Below are 23,871 nucleotides of genomic sequence, written 5' to 3' on the forward strand. Positions count from 1 at the left end.
TGCTAGGGGGCTCTTGTGGGCAGTAGGATCTTTTTCTTTGTCCATCAGAACATTTTTTTTTCTGGTCAGTCCTGAGGCTTGAACTCAGGGCCTGGGCACTGTCCCTGAGCTCTTTTTGCTCAAGGCTAGTGCTCTACTACTTTGAACCACAGCTCCACTTCCAGTTTTTGAGTGGTTAATTGGAGAGAGAGTCTTTTCTGCCCAGGCTGACTTTGAACTGGGATCCTCAAATCTCAGCCTCCTAAGTGGCTAGGATTACAGCCATGAGCCACCAGTGCCTGGCTCACCAGAATATTTTATTAGAATAGATTTAATTACTTCTCAAGAAAGATAGTTGATGGTGTATGGCTTGAATGTTCCTGTGTTAGGAGCTTTGGATGTGCTCAGAATGAGTTAATGCTGTTAGTGTGGCAGTGGAGCAGGTTTGGGGAGTGGGTTCCTGATAAAATTAAGTTCAGCCCCCTCACGTCTCTTTCCACTCTGTGCATGCTCTCTTTCTCTTCTGCCTTCTGCCATAGATGGACCAAAGAGAAGGCCCTTACCAGATGTGGGCCCATGACCTTGGACTTCTAAGACTTCTAAGAATCTATGTTCTTTATAAATTTCCCAGTTTCCAATATACTGCTATAGCTGCCAAACAAAACTGGGACTGAAAATTGGTGCTGAGAAGTACGATTGTGACTGACAAATACCTAGAAACCTGGAAGCAGCTTTGGAACTTGGTAGTGGGTAGTGGCTGGGAGATTTTGGAGGAGAAGGCTAGGAAAAAAAACCCCAAAACCTAACAACTCTAGATTACTGCAAATGGAGAATGTCTGAGGCTTCTTAGCAATTACTTAAATGGTTCTGATAAAAATATTGGTAGAGGACTGGGAAGGTGGCTCAGTGGTAGAGTGCTTGCCTTGTATACATGAGACCTTGGGTTCGATTCCTCAGCACCACATAAGCAGAAAAAGCTGGAAGTGGCTCAGGTGGTAGAGCGTTAGCCTTGAGCTGAGGAGCTGAAAGACAGTGTCCACGACTGACAAAAATAAATAGTGGTAGAAATGTGAATAATAAGGTCATTCTGAGAAATTAGAATGAAGACCATTCTTGTTATACCATGGGAAAGAAGTTTGCAGGTTTATGTTCTAGACCTAGGGTTTTGTGGAAGGTAGAACTTAGTAGTGATGAACTAGGATATCTGAGCAGAAAAAATAGCTAAGCCGAAAAGCATTCAAGATACAGCACAGTTTCTTTTAAGCACTTGATATAAAAGAGAGGATTAATTCAAAGATGAGTTTTTTTTTAATGAAAAGGAAAGCAGAGCAAAGTTTTGAAAAAAAATCCCAGTTTAGCCCTGTAAATAATGCAAAGATATGTTTAGATGAGCAAACAAAGGGCTGGCCAAGGGACCCTTTGCTAAGAATGGGACTTGGTGACATTCATTAAATCAATGGGATAAAGACTCTGAAGGCATCTTGTGATCTTCAAGGCTGTCCCTCTTATTACACGTCCAGAATAGAACCTTGAGGACAAAATGTAATGAGAAAGAATCCTGGGACTTCAGACTTTGATGCTCATGACCCTCTTGGGACTCTGCTCCTCACATTGAATAAGCTGTATTCCTTGATGTCTCAGCCACAGCTCAAGCAGGCCCAGCTATGACTTCAGATGCAAGCACTGGGTGTTTACAACATCTCTTCATTGTGCAACGTCTATTGGGCACACAGAGTTCACAAGCCATGGATGCCAAAGACAGTGTGCTTAGGATGCAGACTTTGGGGCAAAAGGAGATTATTTGCTAGCTAGCTGTAAGAATTTATGTTGTTTCCGTTATGTTGGGTTTTAGGCTTTGGGCACCAGTTATCCTTTCTTCTTGCCCATTTCTCCCTTTTTGAATGGGAATGTCAATCGTATTCCTGTCCCACCATTGTATTGGAGGCATGCGATTTGTTAATTCCACAGACTCACAGCTGGAGAGGAAATTGCCTCTGGATGAATCATGCATTGAGTCTCACCCATGTCTCACTCAGATGAGACCCTGTACTTTGAACTTAAACTGAATGAATTGAGACTTTGACCCTGTTGATATGATGAACATATTTTGCATATGAAGAGGGTCAATGATGTAATTTTGTGGTTTGAGTGTGTCCCTCAAATTTATGGGTTGGAAAACTTACTTTTCAATGTAAGTGTCTTGAGAGATTGGCTCTTTAAGAAATATTAGGTCATGACGTTTCTGTTCTCATAAATAGATGAATACTATTACCATTATCATACAGTGGATTCTTTTTTTTTTTTTTTTTGGTCAGTCGTAGGCCTGGGCACTGTCCCTGAGCATTTTTGCTCAAGGCTGGTGCTCTACCACTTGAGCCACAGTACCACTTCTGCCATTTTTCTGTGATTAATTGGAGGTTAAGCCAGTCTGCATGGACTGGCTTTGAACCATGATCCTCAGATCTCAGCCTCCTGAGTAGCTAGGACTATAGTCATGAGCCACTGTGACTGGCAGGAGTGGATTCTTTATAAAAGGATGAGTTTCCCCTTCTCCTCCTCTGCCTCCTCATTTCTTCTTCTGTCTCCTCATTTCTTCCTCCATTTCCTGTTCCTCCCTCTCCTCTTCCTCCATCACCTCCTTCTCTTTCCTCTCTCCCAATACCTCCAACAAGAAGGTCTTTGCTAAGTGCAAGACCATTACCTTATCCATCTTGGATTTCCCAACTTCTGGAATGATAAGAAGTAAATCTCTATTCCTTATACATTGTAGAGTTTTAGTCAACTTCCAATCTTACAACAAAATGGGCAGTGGGATTAAAGAGAGAGAGAGAAAAAAAAGTTTATTCTGGCCCATGGTTTCAGAGGTTCCAGTCTCAAATCGGGGTGATGCACTGCTTTTAGGCTGGTGGCAAGGCAGCATAGCACAGCATGGTGGGAGTGTGTAATGGAGCAAAATCACTTCTATCAACAGTCAGGGAGCAAAATAGAAACAAAGGAGGGGGTGGTGGTGAGGTCACCGTTCCTCTCAAATGTATTCCTATTAAGAACTCCTAGTGACCCATTTGAAATTTCCACCATCTCCTACTAACACTTGCCTGTTGATCAGGCATTCAACAGGTAAGCTTTTAGGGGACATCCAAAGTCCAAACAATAGCACCTCAGCTCAAGTATTTTGTTAGCAAAACATAAACTGCACTGGGAGAGGGCAAATGAACCACAGGAGCTCTTTATTGTCTTAATCGACAGATAGAGAAGTTAAGTAGTGGGCCAGGATGATATAGGAAGGAGGGTGTGAACAGATCAGTCATGAAAGTGAAGGCGCATTCAGATATCTGTAGTTTAACAAACAATTTTAATGAGGCCAAGAAAATAATGAAAAGTTAAGTAGTTCATGAGAAAAGGTTGGGTAGGAAAATTTCCAAGGTAATACCTTTTATTATTATTAGTTAATTTTATTTTATTGTAAAGATGCTGTACAAAGTGGTTACAGTTACATGAGTAGGGTAATGAGTACATTCCTTGTTGAACATTGTTACCCCCTCTTTTGTATCCCTTACCTCCCCCATTATTATTATTTTTTAAAGAATAAAGCTAGAACAGAATTTATCATAGCTCAACTGTAAGAGAGAGTTCTCTTTAAAAATTAACACATAATATTGACTTGCCACTGTGGTATCTTACAGGTTTCCCCAGTGATCTAGTTTCTGTCATTATCTACAAGGCTAAGTGACTTGGCATAGATAATGAGTTGTAATCTGGAATACAAATCCAGAGTGCCCATGCTCTTTCTTAAGCACTGTGTGGGGGCTATGTGAAGGCTGTGTGCTCAGGAGGTGTGTGCAGCCTGCCATGCATATGGTGACACCTGGGCAATCAGGAAGTCTACAAGAAGGATGGAGCAGTGGTCATGTCTGAACTCATCTCTAACATGAAGGAGCTAGTCAACCTGCTGGCCTGTGATTATGGTAGATGCAGAGTTGCAGGAAATATGGATACTAACCCTGGCTCTCTCAGTGAGTGCCCTGTTAACTACCGTATTCCTACTCATTTATTTTGCTTTGTAACTACAGTTCTGTCTCTTAAAGGAGGACAGTTAGACGTGAAGTCACTCTAGGCCTTAGAGTCTAGTGAAGTGTGTAAAATTCATCTGGCAAAATGAAGTTTTGGACAAATATACACTGACATTTTTATTATGACTTTGTTTTGGATGAAAGTCGCTGTGAAGTACAGAGGTGATGTTGGGGTTCAGGAGCTGAGGGAATCCAGTCAAGGTGACCCACTGGGCAGCCGCCTGGGGTTTTGTGAGCTGCATGATTTTTTTGTCTTTTGGAGACACTGTCTGGCAGCTTGGCATTTAAGGGTTTCTTTTCCTATTTACAGCTGAATGACAGCACATTGGCTGGGTTGATGTCTGTGTATTCACTGGTGCTTTGGACACAATTATAATAGTAAATATTTTGGGTAATGGAGACACCTACTGTTTGTTTTGAAGAAGGCTAACTTTAGTCTTTTGAATCCAAGTGTTTGTGTATGTGCACATGTGTGTATACATGTATATGTATAAAGCTTGATTTACCATTAGGAATAATAAGAGATGAACAATAATTAATAATAACCTAGAACAATTATTCACTGTACTTTAATAAAAGTCATGTGAATGTGGTTTCTTCCTCTCTCTAGAATTTTCCATTGAATATTTTCTGACCACTTTGACCATGGTAACTGAAACTGCTGGGAGTAAAACTGAACCTAGCAGGGATTAGAACACTGAGTATCTCTTAAGGGAGGATTTATGTGGACCTGAAATGTATGTGGAGAGGGGTTATTTTTTTACACTGATGCTATTGGCAATGGGAATATTTCATAGAAACCTCACTCAAAAAATTTAGAGCAGATGAAATTTATAGCCAGGCACTCAGAGAAGGAGATCTTGCCGAGGGAGAAAAGTGAGACCCCGAAGAGGTGACTGGTGGGAAGATCAGTTTTCCTTAGAGTTTTGGGGCAAAGCATTGGCTGGCCTCAGTTGGTGGCTAACAAACCTATAACCAACATGAATATTTCTTCAGAAAAGGAAAATTGATCAGTAGTGGAGACATTATCAGTCTAAGGAGAAACTGACTTTTATATGGTTGTTCACTGAATTGTTACAGATAGGTGGTAGTTAGTTGATCTTCCTTAATAATTAATGGATGTTTAGAAGTGAGATATAGAATAAAAAAAATTTCCTGCAAGCCTTCCAATACATTGAAAATTTCCAAGAAGCTTTTCCTTAGATTTCTGGAGAAGTGGGCACTGTGCCTGGAATTTATTTCTTGTAACCATTTCTTCCTTAGCTAAGCTCATTGAACTTGCTACTGAAGGTTGTGAGAAACAATGGCCAATGGCAGAAAACCTGATATCTGCTATGTGTGTACTAAATATTGCGTTGGGCCCTGGGAATACACAAAAATCCTCAAGAGCAAGATTATCTGTTGCTTTGATTTGAATAATCAAGCACAATTTGCTGGTCTCCCTTTACTTCTTTAGGTCTAGTAGTAAATGTAGTCTACTTTTCTGAGAGTGAAGTAATATTAATCTTTCTTTATCCACCTTCTATCCCCTACTGATGTTATTTTTGAAACAGATTACACCATAAAGCTAGTACTTGCTATAGTTTATTATGATGGAAACATATTGTTTTGGGCCTTTAATATATTTGGTGAGGGCTTAGTACAAGAAGCCACAATTTAACAAATCATTGGGTACACCAGTTAAACAAATTTTGATAGAAATTTGCAAATATATACTGATGTGGGATAAATTATATATTCCTGTTTAATGTATTTTGGATCAAACAAGAGTGTTTCAGATTTTGGACTTTTGGGATATTTTGAAATATTTATGTGTATATAATGAGATCTCTTGGGGGTTGTGATCAAAACTAAACATGAGCTTTATATATTTTTGTGTGTGTATGTGTCTGCTGGTCCTGAAACTTGAACTCAGAGCCTGGGTGCCGTCCCTGAGCTTTTTTTTTTCCTCTCAAGGCTAGTGCTTTCCCATTTGACTGACCTTAAAAGAATGGAATCTGCTAAAGAAAGTTCTTTACACAGAATGAAAATAATAAGGGAAGTATTCTTGGAATATCAAAAAGAAAGAACATAGTAAACAAAATATGGAAGAGAATATTTTCCTTCTCTTGCATCTCCTAAATTATGAGCTTGTGCACTCAACAGTATTACATGACGATCCTAAGTTAGAGGTTGAGCTGCAGCTCCGGGAAAACATTGTGTAGTCTTGGTTGTTACCCCCTCCCCAAGAGCATGAACACTGAAGTAGATGGAACATAAGTGGAGTCTGTGGTCCGGCCTTTGGACCCAGTATTCATCACATTGCCCACAGCAGGGGGTCAGCCAGTGCAGGAGAGTCTACAGCAGCAATGTTGGTTGGCATCAGAGGGCCAAATCCTTCCCTGGATTGTAGCTGCTTTCTCTGTGGCCTGTCAGATGAACATGGTGTTCTGACTGGAGCCCATCAGTTTCAGGCCACACTCTTATATGTGGGTCCCTCACTCATGATAAGATTAAGTGTGGAGCCTTCCTTTCAGCCTTAGTTCTTTATCTTACTTTCTCACTTTCTTATTTTATCATTTTCATTTTCAGGGCAGTGTAACATAAATAAACTTCATGGCAAAGTGTTCTGGAACTTTAAATTGTTGGCAGACCCAAATGGACCACTAAGTGGTTCTTTCTCTTTTGGGATATGATTGTGGCAGTGCGTGGGGAACCTGGAATTGTCGGACTGTTGACTGAAATGGGCTTTGGCTGGGTAAAGAGGGGATTATTTAAAAGAAAGTTTATCTAAATAAGAGCTGCCATAGGCATATATACATCAGATCTGCAGAGCAGTGTGTTCTTCTTGGTGGGCTGTAAGTTGGGGCTTGGTGATTAGTAATTCCCCATCATCCCTCCTCTGTCTTCTGGCAACTATTTCCATTCTCTGATTCTGTTGGACTATTTTTGGTACCTAAACAGAGTAAGTCATAACAATCAAGCATGAAAGAAGGTTCAATTCTGCCACAACCAAAGGGGAAGTGTGCAGTATTTTCCTTCCTATAGCTGGAACTACCTGAGTTTTTTCTTGAGGAAAACTACAGTTCTAACATTTGATGCAGGCCTGCACATTCTGTCTCTTACCTCATTTACATCCTTCTCTCTCATGACTTCCCTCCTCACCTCCCATCCCATGGTCCAACTATATGGAGTTGCTTGCTGTTTCCTTTTCTTCCTACCTTTGTGCCTTGGTTCATGCTGTTCATTTTGCTTATAACGACTTCTTTTTTATCTACTTGGAAGTCTGCTCATATTAAAGCCTCGTTTAGGTTCTCTTCTACTATAGAGCTTTCCTTTGCTCTGCTCCACGCTCACTTCTGTCTCATCCTAGTGAACCGCTTTCTACGCCATCTACGCCAGCTCCTTACAGATCTCTGTCACAACCAGCCTTACTTTATATCTTCCCCCTCTTTGGACTGTGACAGTGAGTTTTGTGTCTGTGGTAAGAACTCTATAAATTTTCAATGGATCAACAATGAGGATATGTCCAATGTCATAAGCTTAAGTGACTGTAAATCAAAGAAATTTGTCTATAAATATTTAGTAGCATATGTTATAGAGAAAACAAATCTCTACAAAAGTAAACAAATCTCTGTCAACAAGCAAAAAAATCTTTAACGCATCCAATAATCCTATTTTTGTTGGTAATGTTGATATTGTCATTGTGAGATTACTATATGTATATTTTGTGAAAAAATTAAATGAGTAATTGTGCTTTTTGTAATGCATATGAATACAAGAATCAGATGACTATCCTGTGGACCTGATTTCAAATAGGAAGGATCAGTATAAAATTATTATATGATTAAAAAAAATACAAACACCCCTTCTTCCAAACAAAGCCAAAAAGAAGAAGAGTGATTAATCCAGTAAGGAGTATGGAATTAATAATTAATGGTTTAAAATTAATGTTTAATATTAATCATTGTTAATTAATCAGTTGGTTAATAGAAACAATAATCCAATAAAGAGTATTCTAGTAAATTTGTGGTCCTAGACAATGCGCAATAGCTGCTGTCTGACACCAAGAGAGGAATTTAGTATGTGCTCTTAATAGAAGTAGGAACCACACCCTGATACAAAATGGAACTTTAATCTAATCAAGAATGTCACTTCATAGAAAGCAGAAGAGGGAGAGGTAAGAGCATTTTCAATGAGGCCATAGTAAAACAATCTACTCTGGGCAACTATAGGAAAAAAAAATGCCCCAGTTTCCCCACTGACTAAGATGTAAGGAGAAAATGGAAATGGCAATTTTGTATAGTCAAAAAGATGGGAGAGGAGGGGGTAACAATGTTTGACAAGAAATGTACTCACTACCTTACATATGTAACTGTAACCCCTCTGTACAATAACCCCTTGACAATAAATTTAAATTAAAAAGATGTAAGATACCTGTTGATCAATTTCAGTATGTAGGCCATAAACGGGAATAATCAGGGAGCCTTGGACATTGACTATTGTTGGACAAGCATCCTGGCACATGCCTGTAATCCTAGGACTCAAAAGGCTGAGGAGGGCGAATCATAGTTCAAGGCAGACCTTGTCTCAAACACACCATAACAAAATAAAACAAAACACTACAAATTAAAAACAACAAACATGACAAATGATTAATTTTCCAAAGGGTACAAATTAAGGATTTGTAAAAACCACAATAATGGCTTCATGGTTATGCTTTCAAAGTGTCTTGTTTTTTCCAGCTCCAGAGTGAACTGCTTATACGCAATATCACATGATGATAGTGTCATTGATGGCTCATACCTTTAATCTTAGCTCAGGAGGCAGAGATATGAGGATTGAGATTAGAAGCTGGTCCAGGCTGGAAAGCTTGTGAGATGCTTATCTCCAATAAACCACTAAAAATCAGGAAGTAGAGCTGTGGCTCAAGTGGTAGAGAGTGATCCTAGAGCTAAAAAGCTCAGGCTCAGTGTCCAGGTCCTGAGTTCAAGCTCCAGGACTGGCATAAAGGAAAGAAAAAGATAATCCAGAGTTGGGGAGACAAGGTGGACCCTGAACTGAATATGGTTGAAGCTAGGGGATAGGTTTACGGTGAGTATTGAAGTACCTACTTTTTCCATATGATGAAAATTTTTATAACAGAAGTTTGATCATGAAAGAAGCAGCCTGTTGAATGCAAGGTTTACTCTCTGATTTCACTTAGGCTTGGTCTATGTTTATGATCTGTCATCTGGTTCCTGTTTCCTTAGATACCAACAAATATTATTACAAAAAGAAAAATGACTTTGCTGAGATACTTTTTCCGTATGCTCCCCTCATGTAAGAAAAATTGGGGGTTGCCAAACCTGTGAAACTGAGACTGGGGTGAGGAGCCTTGTGTGGTTGCTGACTTGCTCTTTAGGGGCTCTGCTTCTGCCATTTGGTCTCTGATACCGATACCTAACAGCCATCTGTGGCTGTGGCTTGGAAACATTGTGGCATCTGAGAAGAGGGGAGTCCAGCATCGGGCCAGTTGCTCAAAGCAAGCAAGAAAATATTACCTCCATGAGGGTGGACCAATAAAGTGAGGAAGGAGGGTGGGTGGGTGGGGGGGGAAGAATGCAGGCATAAAATGCGAAACATATCTTTCAAAATTAAGAAAATTAAGGGAAGTGGTGGGTTCAGGAGGGATGGGGGGAATGGTGAAAGGGGTGACATTGAGCAAGATGCATTGTGTTCATCAACTGCTTTGTTGAATGGCACCTCTTTTGTACAAGGACTTAAAGATAATAATGATAGCAATCACAACCATGAAGAAAACATTTCCTCAATGTAGCAGCAGAGTAATTGAGAAACATTTCTTACTACAAGGTGTGGGTTTTTAGGACCCTTTGGGGCCTCATATCTTGTCTAGTCCAGATCATTTGTGTGGCTTGAAGAAATAAAGTGATTTGGTTTAGATTGTATAGCTAATAACAGCGGTGGAGCCAGAACCGCATTTCTTCCGCGTAGTATCTAGGGTGGTGGCTCCGCGATTTGTTCCTTTGTTTTCAGCATGAACTCTCTACCACCAATTCTCTAGAGCCATATGCTACTGGCTTTGGGACTTTCCATCCTTTCAGTAAAAGGATAGAGTGGCTAGTGGGAAGTGTGTTGGTGTTGGGGTGGGGTGGTGTGACTTTAAAGCACTTGGTGTAATTGGCTGGAGAATTCTCCTTAACGAAGTTATGACTCATTCTTGATTGTGAATAAGGCTGTGTGAATTTTGCTTGTTATACCCAAGAAGGAGGAGATAGGATAGGCAACCTCTAGAGTCAGATGATCTGAGTTTTGGACAAGTTATCAATCTCTGTGTATCTCACCTATTAAATGAGACCAATACTGGCACCTACATTACAATCTCATTGTGAAGATTTAATGAGTTAGTAGTAGATATAAAGTTCAAAGACCAATTTAGCTGGCATTATTCAATAAATGTTTTCTAGGTCTTCAGAGAGGACTCTGGATGCAAGCAGCAGAAATGGGTATGACCAATAGGTTTGTTGGGAAATTCATATAGGGCTATTTGAATTGTAGGATATGCTTTGAGGATGTTAAAATCTCCTTCATTCCATAGTGACACAGAGGCAGAAAGTCTCAGCCCTGGATTAGGATATTAAAGATGATGTTATAATCAAATGTGTTATCGAACATGTAGCAAATGTAATCATGGGAGTCATTAACATTGCATTGCCAATCCAAAAAAAACTAGTCATCTTGCCAAGCCTCTATGCTGGGAATCATAATCAAAGTTAAAGGCAGTGTGGAGGGAGGTCTGGCAAGTATTTCTAAAACAAATCTAGCAAAATCAGTTGGTGCTGTTAGTACTCATATGCATTTACATTCATCTCCACACAACAAAAGCTCTTACTAAAAAGCCTGTAGCTCTCCCCAAAGGCATTTTCTTCTCAGAGCTGTGGGAACAAGTCCAATCTATTAGCAGAATAAGCTGGAAGTGCTGGAGAATTAGTGAAAACCACTGGCTAGTTTTAAATTTGCCAGGCAGGTGCTCTACTACTTGGGCTACTAACTTCCGACACTTTACTGTCAGTATTTTTCTTTTCCTTTCTTTTTTTCTTGGGGTCTGGTCATGGGGCCTGAACTCTGGGCCTGGGCGCTGTCCCTCAGCTCTTCAGCTCAAGGCTAGCACTCTACCACTTGAGCCATAGCACCACTTCCGGCTATTTTTCTTTTTGCTTATATGATGCTGAGGGATCAAACCCAGGGCCTTATGCATGCAAAGCAAGCGCTCTACCACTGAGCCACCTTCCTGGCCCCGCTGTCAGTATTTTTCAGAGGTTTATGCCTGGGATCACCTAGACCATGACCCTCCTATTTATGTCTCCTGTGAAGTTGGCATCACAGATGCATACTACCATACCCAACTTTTACTGATTGAGATCAGATCTTAATCTTTTGCCAAGGCTGAACTTGAACTTCAGTTTTCCTGATCTTTGCCTCCTGAATAGCTAGGATTATTGGTATGAGCCACTGTGCCTGACTTCTTTAATTGGCTTCTTATTTCTCCTTTTTATTATTCTATTCATCTACCAGATTGCTGCTATTTGCCTTTTATTTATTTTATTTTTTTGTCAGTAGTGGAGCGTGAACTCTGGGCACTGTCCCTGAGCTCTTCATCTCAAGGCTAGTGCTCTGCCACTTTAAGCCACAGCTCCTCTTCTGGTTTTCTGGTGGTTAATTGGAGAAAAGAGTCTCACCGACTCTCTTGCCTGGGCTGGCTTTGAACCGTGATCCTTAGATCTCAGCCTCCTAAATAGCTAGGATTATAGGTGTGAGCCACCAGCGCCCGGCCTGCTATTGCCTTTTAAATAGATGAATTGTTTCATGGGGGAATCAAAACCAAGATAACAGCCTTCCCTGTTTGATTGAGGTCTGCCATATGTCTGCTCTTTCTGCCTCTCTCTTTTTTCCACATTTCCATCCACAATTCCAATCTACATTCCCAAAAATGTAAGGGCTATTTTTCTCTTTTAGAAATTTAGTTACTATTGCAGTAGGAGACAGACACCTTCTTGGTCTCAAAATTTCTATGACGATGTCTTCCTAGGATAAGTAAGGATGGGGTATTTGAAACAAATGCTTACCAATGCCACTGTTCATACAACATTTTTCTGCAGAGCTCAAGACAATCCCCTTAGAAAACATATTTCTAAATAAAATAAGAAAGACCCGCATTTGGCAAGAAGTAAATTACTTCACATCTCTTCTAAAATCAGTATCACCATCTGCAAGATTTGTAGGCTCTAGCCATCCTTGGATTTACTGGTCCATGTTGAAGCCACAGATTCCTTGGCAGTTATAACATTAGAACTGGAAAATGTTAGCATTCATAATCCTTTAAGGATATAGTGAACTTAGAAAATTTATCTTATGAAAAATATAAAGCTAATTTATGAAAATCTAAGCTAATTTACAGCATAAGGTTCAATATTGCTAAAGTCTCACAAAACAAATCTAGAATTTAGATCATGATGACAAGGCCAAAATAAATAACTATGAACATACTCACTTTCAGATCAGGTACACTAATTACTTTTATAACTTTTTGTCCTTATTCAAAAGAAACGACTCATCAGACCAGGTGCTGGTGGCTCATGCTTGTAATTCTATCTACTCAGGAGGCTGAGACCTGAGGATTGTGGTTCAAAGTCAGCCTGGGCAGGAAAGTCTGTGAGACTCTTCTCTCCAATTAATCACAGAAAAAGTCAGAAGTGGTGCTGTGGCTCAAAGTGGTAGAACACTAGCTTTGAGCAAAAGGGCTCAGAAACAGTGCCCAGGCCCCAAGTTCAAGCCCTACAATCAATAACAATAACAAAACAAAAAAAAGGTGGGGTGGAGAAGAAGAAAAAGAATGGCTCTTCAAATAAATAATAGTATTCAATGTTTATATGTGGTGTTTTTTTTCCACCATGGAACTCCAAATTTTATTAGACAACCATGGAACTTTCTAGATTATCTACTTCATACTCCACACAATCCTTAGCCCTTTGTCTTCATGAAAGAGTTCCAAAGGTGATTTCAATTGTTACATTCATGATTGGTTCCAGTATAGAGATTTACTAGTATTTCTTAATTAAGACTCTGATGCTTAATCTAAGGTAATATTTTTGCCTACACAGGTTTGAATGTGAAAATCTTTGGAATATGAGCAGAGGCCTTGTAAAACAAGCTGAGTCTGACAGGCCTGAACCTGTAGTGTGTGCAGATTTCTGATTGGATCTTACTGTGAGGGGAGGAGACTGACCAATCCTAGCGTTCATTGGGCAAGGCAGGATACTGAACCACAGAAACTAGTTCATCAGCCCACTCTATATTTATACCGTGTTGTTGAATGCTATTTTTTTATGATTAAGAACACAGTAGTTGCAGGTACAGTTTTGGATGGGTATATCCCAGTGTTGCAGTGTCAATGTGTGGGATTTGTAAATTATTCTTCTGCTCTCTCAGTTGTCAAAGTTTCAGAAAGGTCAAATGAATAGCCATTTTGACCTACCAGACTAGTCAAATCATCTTTAGTTGAGGGAATAGAACAGTTACCTGTAGCTCACATTGCTTAGCTTTGGGCATCACTATAGTGTGGGTAAGTGGGAGAGAAAGCTCAAGTTCTCAAAAGGAGCAAACCTCTTACCTCTATTGGTATGGTTTTATGGTAGCAATTTTTGTAGTTATTGCTTTCTTTTGCCTGGTCAGAGGTGAGTAGCACATATCTGGTGATTTAAACTTTTCCTTTTTCTGCCCTTAAACATTGTTGAATCAGGCTTCATCTGAATAGACCCACCTGGGTAGGGAAAACTGTCCTTTAGGAATTCTGAGGGACTCATGCTTGAATGAGGTTTCTATCCAATGTTTACATTTCTATTATAATCACTTTTTTGAGTGACTCTTGTTATTACATATTTTGGACACAGTTGTGTCAGTCACCTTTATGGTACTGTAGCAACATACCTGAGCTAGGCAACTTAAAAAGAGGAATAATGTATTTTAAGCTCACAGTTCTGGAAGTTTACATTTATGGTTGATTGGCTCTATTGTTTTCGGGCCATTGGTGAAGCAGAACAGTAACACATGACACAAGAAGCTGCTGATGTCATTACAGACAGGAAGTAAAAGAGAGATAGCGATCATTTATATCAGGGTTGTAATTTATAACAGGAGCTATGAATTATAACAGGGTTATAATTTAGTGGTAGAACTGTTGCTTAAGGTCCTGGGTTCAATCTCAAGCACTGGGAAAGAAAGATAAAAGGATGAAGGATGGAGGGAGGAAGGAAGAGGGAGAAGTTTAGTGGCAGAGAGGAGGAGAGAGAAAGAGGCAGAGAAAGAGAGAGAGGGGGAATAGTGACTTCCGACCTCCCACTAGGCTCCACCTCTCATAGGTCTTGTAGGTTTCCACTCCTTTCCAGTAGTGCCAAGCTGAGTACCAAGTCTTTAACTCATGCGCCTCTAGGGGACATTTCATATCCAAAGTATAACAACAGTGTGTTTATGTACTTGCATGTCTGTATTTATTTGTATGTAAATATTAACATGTCTATTCTGTGAGTTCCCACAGGATTGTTAATTGTCCCTGTCTTCTAGGCTCTTCTATAACCAGCACAGAGCCTGGAAAATGGTAGTGCCTGAAAAATGTTTGTTGAGTGAGTAAATGAATAAATGGCTCTCTTTGGCTGCTAAATAGTGTGGATCCTGGGTTCATTTAGATGTCGTTAACATGGCCACCCATTTTGACCATTGGTCTAACAACATGTGGGACTGTTTTGATTTATTTTTTCAAATAATGCTGTTAATATTCAGGACATTGCTGCATTCCACTATCTTCCAGTGGAGTTGCTTTAATAATTTGAATGGAAAAACTGCTATATTATTTCAAATGATTGTGAAATAATAAAGCAAATAATAATCTCAAATGCCAGAAAGAATTATTTTTTTATGGGACTTTATGGAAAGCAGTTCTACAAGATCCACTAACAAAATGAAAGGAGAATATACTGTTACAGACTACTGTCTGCCAAGTTTTTTTTTTTTTTAATTTAAGTAATAGAGTTTGAACCCAGGGCTCTTGCTTGCTAGGTTTTCACTTTATCACTTGACCCATACCTCAACCCTTAATTTTTGCTGGTTATTTTTGAGATACAGTCTAGCCAACTTTTCTGTCCAGGCTGGCCTTGGACTGCGATCCTCTAGATTTCAGCCTCCTCAGTAATAAGGATTGCAAGATGAGCCACCAGCACCTGTCCCAAGTATTATTATTATTATTTTATCAGTTGTGGGGCTTGAACTCAGGGCCTGGGTGCTGTCCCTGAGCTCTTTTACTCAAGCCTCGTGTTCTACTACTTTGAACCACAGCTCTACTTCTATGTTGTTGTTATTTTTTGTCAGTTGTGGGGTCTGAATTCTGGTCCTGGGCGCTGTCCCTCAGCTCTTCAGCTCAAGGCTAGCACTCTACCACTTGAGCCACAGTACCACTTCCGGCTTTTTCTGTTTATGTGGTGCTGAGGAATGGAACCCAGTTCCTTATGCACGAGAGGCAAGCACACTACTACTGAGCCACCTTCCCAGCCCCTACTTCTAATTTTTGAGTGGTTAATTGGAGATAAGAGTTTCACAGGGACTTTTCTACCTGGGCCGGCTTTGAACCTCCATCCTCAGATCTCAGCCTCTGAGTAGCTAGGATTATAGGTGTGAGCCATTAGTACCTGGCTCAAGTATTATTATTTTTTATAAGAATAACAATGCTTGCCATATAGCAATAGGTGGCTAAGATTAAGATACATTTTCCTCATGTCAAGTCATAGCTGGAACAGTGAGGAGGAAATGGCCTATTAATTATTTAATGAATGTTATCTTTATTAGTAGCCTCAGTATACAATATTTTTTTCCTTTCCTTGAGAACTTAAACTTTCAACTTAGTGGAAGCACTTTGTGGCTTTTCTTTGGCACATCCAAATTTCCAGCATCCCTTTAATAATGTACTTGGGAGCTGTGTGCCAGTGGCTCCTGCCTCTGCTACTTGGGAAAGCTGAGATTGGAAGGATTGTGGTTCAAAGCCAGGGCAAGCATACGTATGAGAACCCTTCTCACCCAATAGGTGGCACATGCCTGTCACCCCAGCTACCATATGATGTATAAAATAGGGGTAATGTGGTCCTGATGGGCAACTAGGCAAAAACGTCAGACTTTGTCCCAAAAATAAGCAATGCAAAAGTCTAGAGCTGTGGCTTGGCACTAGAGCACCTGCCTAGCAAGTGTGAAGCCATGATTTCAAACCTCACTACCAAAAAAAAGTGCTTTGGGATCATTATTAAAAAAATAAGGATTAGCTGACCACAAACACTGAAATACTGTGATAATCTAATCACAAAGACCAGGCCTCACGGAGGTGGTCTCGACATGACCCATAGGTGGGTAGCAGGTATAGAGTAGAAATGCTAGACAAAGGGAAGGTTCATGGCCCAGGCAGGCTGGAGTGGAGCTGTGTGAGATTTCATCCTACAACTCGAAATGGCATGCAATTGAACACTTACAAATTGTATGCTTCTGAAATTTTCCACTTGATATTTTCAGACTACCGTTCACCATGGTTAAATGAAACCATGACAGGAAAAACCACAGAGAAGGAAAGACTACTATATAACAAAAAGCTCCAAGCAACAGCCAATTTAATATTTCATTTTCTTTGTTCTTTCATGTTAAAGAAGGCCTCAGGTCAAGAGTCCAGGCTTCACTTCAATCTCCTTCTTTTCTGCTTCACTGTCAGTAGCACTTGGCTTCTGTCCAAGTTTGCTTCACAGTTCTTCACTGTCACCAAAAGTGCAACAACCACATCTGTAATTTAGACAGTAGGGAGGAGGAAGAGGAAGAGCATTCCTTCCTGCTGAATCATCTCTCTTCAAAGGAATTCCTTAGGAGCCCCCAGCCACTTAGTTTTTATTAACCACTGATGGCAGTGAGAGAGACTAGAATATGCATACTTGTGACCGGAAGTAAAATCAGATTTTTGTTATGGGGAAGAAGAACAAATGACTGTTGAGTAGCAAAATCATAGACTTTCCTACTAAGTGGATCAGATAGACCACAGGTAAAACACTGTACTGCTTCTTGGATTTAGATGACAGGACATTAGTAAGAATGTTTGTGAGGATATCATGTGGACTTGCTAGGGGGGAAAATGGACTGTCAATCTCCTGAAAAATCCCAGGGAGTAGTTTGTATTCACGATCTTGGTGAGTTCACCAAAATACAGGGTTTGTACTTTATTGCTTCAGGAATTGGAACTTGACTTTTTTCCCTTAGCGCATCCCATCTGTATTTGTTTCTCAAATTCAAATAACCCCAATTTAGAGGTCAATATTATCAAGTAGAAAACCCAAATATTTGTTAAGTTGCAATTGTTTAGCAGTTTGCTTGGGGAACATGAATTGAATCAGAAAAAGACCAGATAAAGTGTCTGGGTATTTAAAACAAAATGATGGGCTTTAGCCTCCCTCTCAGCTCTGGCAACACTTGGTGACTCAAAGCCTGTGCTGGCTCCTTCCCGAACCATGATTATGCTTCTCCCTTCTAGGTGGACTGCTGAGGCCTGAGACTTGTTAATCTCGAAGCAGACATCCATGAAGGCTCACAGGCATGGGGGCCTCCAGGTCTCTATCTGTCTCTGCTCAGTCTGTAGGAGTTCAACTATTATTATTATTATTTAGTTGTACAAAGAAGTCTCAATCCCAAATATCAAGTTATGAGTACAATGCCATCTTGATCAATGTTATCTCTCCATCCTTCTCCCCCATTCTTCCCCTTCCCATACCTATCCCCAAGTTACATAGTTCAATTTTTATATAATATACATTGACTATGAGTACATTTACAGTCACTATGAAACCATCTAGTCAATATGTTCCAGGACTTGACCGGAAAAAACATCACATTTTATAAAAGGGGCATTGTCATAATCAAAGCATACCCTAAGGTATAAAAACTTCTAGACTCAGCCGCTTAGAGAGAGTAGCAGAGGCTTTCAACAGAGACACTTTTCTTCTGAATAAAGTTCTTTGCGCTTACCCTTTGTGGTAAGTGGACTCCACTCATCAAATTCCTGAGTCAAGAAATGGAGAAAGGTAATGGCAGCAGTGTAAAGGCGCAGCGCTAGCAGGCATTTCCTGCCACTGAGCTAAGGGCATTGCCTGTTTAGGGCTGCAACCCCAGTGATCTTGGTCAATTGCAGAGCCAGAAGGCTATGATTTGAAAAGCTTGTCCACTGCAAACAGCAGAAGAAAACTCATACTAATAGGAGAGTTCATAAAGCTTCAGATGATGTGTGTTAGTAGAAAGCACTCAGATTAAACATATAAAAATGTTAGAAAAATACAAAGAATCACAAGAAGTAGCCATGATGTCCAGTGTACATTTTTGTTTGCATGAAAATTTCAGTTCCCAAATCTTTTGAAATCCAAAAACCCTCCTTTATGGAATGAGTTAATATTGTTGAAAGTTTAAGGCAAGAACATAACACTTAAGCAGAACAACTATAGCGAGAGAAAGAAGAAAATTCAATGTGTGTTGTAATCCTAGCTACTCAGGAGATTGAACTCTGAGGATGGAGGTTTGAAGAGAGCATGGGTGGACAAATATGACAAACTCATAGCAAAAAAACCTGAAGTAAAGGTAGAATCAGGTAGAATCTTGAACATGAAGATTGAGTATACTCCCCAACAGTACAAAAAAAAAAAGAAGAATCAACTTGCTTCTGAGATGTTTGTTTGTTTTTTGTCATGTTGTTCCTAATATGCATAGCCCTAGTTATATGTTTGTCTGTTACATGAAGTTAAAATAATAAAATTAATTTCCTGAAAAAAAAAACCCAGACACTCACAAAACTCAAATGCAGAATGGAACTGGACAAACTGGTTCCAGCCAGAAAGGATGCCCATGGACTTGCTATTCACCTCTTTTTAAAAAATTTACTCTTAGATGGATCCTGGCCTTTGTTTAGAAGAGAGGCTGATGGTTAATCTTTTCATCTTAGCTTTGCTTATTCTCTGGCCAAAGAATAAACTTCATTTTACTGCATAATGGGCTCCTAGTTTTGTTATAGGATCTGAGATTCCCAAAGGGAGAAAGCAGCTTGGGTCATAAATTGGTAGCATGATGACTCAGTAGAAGACCCAAGAAATCAACAGTCAATCTTGTTTTGTCAACAGGAAGTTAATGTGTGAAAGTTTTCACTCAGGGCTGAATCATTCACAAGTCAGGGAACTAAAAAACAGTTCATCAGACAGCCTACGAATGTCTTCTTAGTAATCTTAGAAGTTATAAACTTCTGGGTCTGAGTGCCTGGCCCTGGGAAGCTGTCTTTCTTCTTCCTCACAGGTGTGTCATGGATAGCTTGGGCTGCTTCTAAAATTTTCTCACAGTTTTAGAGGTGAAGTCCAAGATCAAGATGCTGATTCTTTTTCTTTTTTGAGAAAGTCCATTTCCTGACTTGTTTGAAGGCTATGGCCATCAAACATGTCTTCCCATGATCAAGCGGAAGCTCTTGACCATGAACCATTAATGGGCTTTCTGAGGTTCTGATTTACACATTGATTTCATTAGTGTCTCACCCTTGAAATCATATTTGACCTTAGTTATTTTCTTTTTTAAAATTTTATTTTATTGTAAAGATGCTGTATAGAGAGGTTACAGAAGTAGGGTAATGAGTACATTTCTTGTCAAATATTTTTACCTCCTCCTTTCTTTTTTCCTTCTATCCCTTCCCTCCCCCACTCCCCGCTTCCCTGTGGAAGTTGTAAAGATCATTTCCAGCATAGTATCTTGTGAGTATCATTGTTGTAATGGGTCATCATGTGCTCTAGTTTCGGCATTTTGTTGTTCCCCTTACTCTCCCCACATTAGATAAACGTATATACAATATGCAGGGTACCGAAATCAAATACAGTGACAACAGGGGATATATTATAGAGGAATAGCATACAAAAGAAACAAAAAAACCAGTAGATTAAAACAACAACAACAAAGAAAAACCTCTGTGTCCATATCTTGGGGTTCATTTCACTTAGCATCATCTTATATGTTCATATGTACATAGCTTTTGAGCTTTTCCGTGTATCTGATAAGATTATCCTAGACATATACTGGTTATTGCAAATAAGGGAAACCATGGGACCTATATTTCTTTGGATCTGGCTTACTTCACTTAATATTATTTTTTCTAAGTCTTTCCATTTCTTAACAAATAGGCGGTGCCATTCTTTCTGATGGAGGCCTAGAATTCATCTATCTATCTATCTATATATATATCTCACATTTTTTAAATCCATTCATCTACTAAGGGGGATCTGGGTTAGTTCCATATCTTAGCTATGGTGAACAATGCTGTGATAAACATAGTTATGCTGGTAGCTTTAGTTTGGCCTTGTTTGTAATCATTTGGGTAAATGCCCAGAAGTGGGATTGCTGGGTCATAGGGGAGCTCTATGTGCAGTCTTTTGAGGAACCTCCATACTGCTTTCCAAAGTGGTTAAACAAGTTTACACTTCCACCATCAGTACAGTAGGGTTCCCTTTTGGCTACATCCCCTCCAGCATCTGTTGTTACTGCTTATAGCCATTTTAACTGGGGTGAGGTGGAATCTCAGTGTTTTGATTACATTTCTTTTATGGCCAGAGAAGTTGAGCATTTCTTCATGTGTCTATTGGCCATTCTTATTTACACTTCAGAGAAGTTTCTTTTTAAGTCTTTAGCCCACTTATTAATGGTGTGGTTGTTTCTTTGAGGATTTGTTTTTGGGGGAGTTAATTTTTTGAGTTCTAAGTGTATTTTAGATATGAGATCCTTGTCTTTATGGCTAGTGAAGATCATCTCCCAATTCCTGGGCTTTCTATTGATCTTGCTGGCTATGTCCTTTTCCATGCAGAAGCTCTCCAGTTTAATGCAATCACATTTGTCCAACCTTTCTTTGGTTTGTTGTGTTTCTGGGTCTTTATTAAGGAGCCAAAGAGCCCTAGAGTTTCTCCTATTCCTTCCTGTAATGTTTTTAGGGTGTCTTTTTACCTCAAGGTCTTTAATCCACTTGGAGTTGATTCTGGTGCAGGGTGATATGCAAGGATCTAACTTTAGTTTTCTACAGATGTTTAACCAATTTTGCCAGCACTATTTACTGAAGAGGCTGTCTTTTCTTTCATTCTATTTTTTTGGGCTCCCTTATCAAAGACTAGGTAGCTATATTGACCTTAATTACTTTCCTGTCCCTATCTCCAGTACACTCCACTGAAAATTAGGACATATGAACTTTGAGAGAGAGACATAATTTAGTCTATGGCAGTATTCTTTCCCAGTTAAGAGTTTAACCAAGGGAGGAGAGATGCTTTGATTGACCAAGAACAGCATTCCTTTAATGAATTCTTTCGATAGTCAAGTTTGAAGTCCTGCTTTTTAATTTCAGTATAAGCAGAGGCAGAATCCCAAGGGAGGGCTGATTCTGCCAACTGTTCCCAGAGTGGACTAATGGATTATCCGAATCAGTACTGATTTATTTGGTGTCTTGTATTTGAACTAATGACTTTTAGCTTTGTCACTTTATTAAAGCAGGGTAGACATTAAGCATGAAGCCTTCTTTTGTATCTGTGGGGAAGGCAAATACCCCATGTCCATAGTTTCAAAGGAGGGACCCTGTGAGATGACTCAGAATGATAACAGTAAATCATTTCCCCCTAAAGTCTTTAAGCAGCTTTAAAATCTGAGCACTTGTCTCGATTTCCTTTTCCATATAGAAAAAGAATCAAAGAAAATGTCTAGGATAATCTTACCAGACAAGCAGAAAAGGTCAAAAGCTATGTACATATGACCATATAAGATGATGCTAAGCAAAATGAACCCTAAGATAGGGACACAGAGGTTTTGTCTTTGTTGCTATTGTTTTTAATATACTATGTTATTTGTTTTGTTTCTTTTGTATATTCTTCCCCCATGGTATAACCCCTGTTTTCACTGTATTTGATTCCAGTGCCCTGCATCTTGTATATACATTTTTCTAATTTAGGGAGGGGAAGGGAAATAACAGAATGCTGAGACAAAGATACAGGCTGACCCATTGTAAAAATGAGATGTACAAGACGCTATGGTGAAAATGAACTTTACAACTTTGGGGGTGGGGTGGGAGGGAGGAGTTGGGGAGGTGTGGAGGGAAGGGATGGTAGGGGAAAAACAAAGGAGGGTGTAGCAATGCTCCAGAGGAAATGCACTCATTACCTTACTCATGTAACTGTAACCCGTCTGTACAGTATCTTTACAATAAAAAATATATATTAAAAAACGATCAATAACAAACCTCTCTAACTTAAAATACTGTGTGCTATGTGTCTTTATTAAGGAGCTAAGGAAAGCTATGGGAAATATTGTTATAAATTTAACAATATACAGGGCTGGGAAGGTGGCTCAGTGGTAGAGTGCTTGCCTTGCAAGCATGAAGCCCTGGGTTCGATTCCTCAGCACCACATAAGCAGAAAAAGCCAGAAGTGGGGCTGAGGCTCAAGTGGCAGAGCGCTAGCCTTGAGCTGAAGAGCTGAGGGACAGCGCCCAGGCCCAGAGTTCAGGCCCTATGACTGACAAAAAAAAACATAACAAAAAAACAATCAATTTAACAATATACAAATTCCCTGAAAGGATAGAGGTGCTCTTGAGTCTAGACTCCCCCATCAGCAGCAGCTGGTCAAGACACTGCTTAGCCTACCACTTCAGAGTTGTCAGCTGTTCTGTATCTATTCAAAATAGTTTCTATTCTGGTACTCTGGTCTGATTGGGCTATTAACATCCAATAGTTAAATACAACTCTCAGGGTACTCATGCATTGGACCAGAGACAATCTCAGCAGTCCTATTAGCCATAGCTTTATGATGATATAAATCTTCATAAAGGAATTTAAATGAAAAGAATTTAAAGGATGTTGTTCTTTAAAATAATCACTGGATGATGACAGCCCAACCCAGCTGAGCCCTCCAATGACTTGCACTTTGGTCTTCAGCCATTATCAGGATTTATATTAAAATGCCCTGACACTTACTGTTGTCTTTATTGTAGGATATTATTAAGAATGCTCAGTATCAGTGTCTTTCAGATTTTCTAACGTATCAGAGTCAGTTGAATTATTTTCAAAAGATGCTGCTGACTTTCAGACTCATCTCAAGCCTATTCAATCTGAATTTCTGGCCAAGAGGGTAGCACAGTTTGTTTTTCAAATAATTTCTGCTTAATGGAAACTGGTAGAGTTGATAGAGATGTGGAAAATTTGGTACAGTTTTATATATACCTTTTAATTGGCACCTCAAATTTACATATTTTTGAGGCCTCATGTGATAATTTCACCTTGTGTACATCATCACAGTGTCCTTCTTAAGAGACCCGTGAAAGAAAATCCTCTCTAGGTCACAGTTCCATCACCAGGGACCTTACTTCTGGGCAAATGATTTATTTTTATATCCTGGATGTCGCAGTTGACAGAGCAGGTTGTGTCCATCTTTGCACAGTGGATGAAGCATAGAGTTAATGTGAATCCTGCTAGCTAATGTTTAGTGTAAAACTGCACTCAGAAGGCCACATGAGGTGGCTTTCCTCTCCTTTTTCTTATTCTCCTTTTCTTTTTGCTCCTAAATGGTTACCAATTTACTTTAAGTTCAATTTACTTTAAGTTTTGTTTTATACCATGTATTTTTTTTGTGCCTGGTATTAATCTCTTTCTGAAACAAAATGTGACAAAATAATTATGACTAGAATATTTGTATAGATCTTGATTCTTTTTGAATTGGGTGTT

This window comes from Dipodomys ordii, unplaced genomic scaffold, assembly GCF_000151885.1.
Source record: "Dipodomys ordii isolate 6190 unplaced genomic scaffold, Dord_2.0 Scaffold41, whole genome shotgun sequence".
Lineage (NCBI taxonomy): Eukaryota > Metazoa > Chordata > Mammalia > Rodentia > Heteromyidae > Dipodomys > Dipodomys ordii.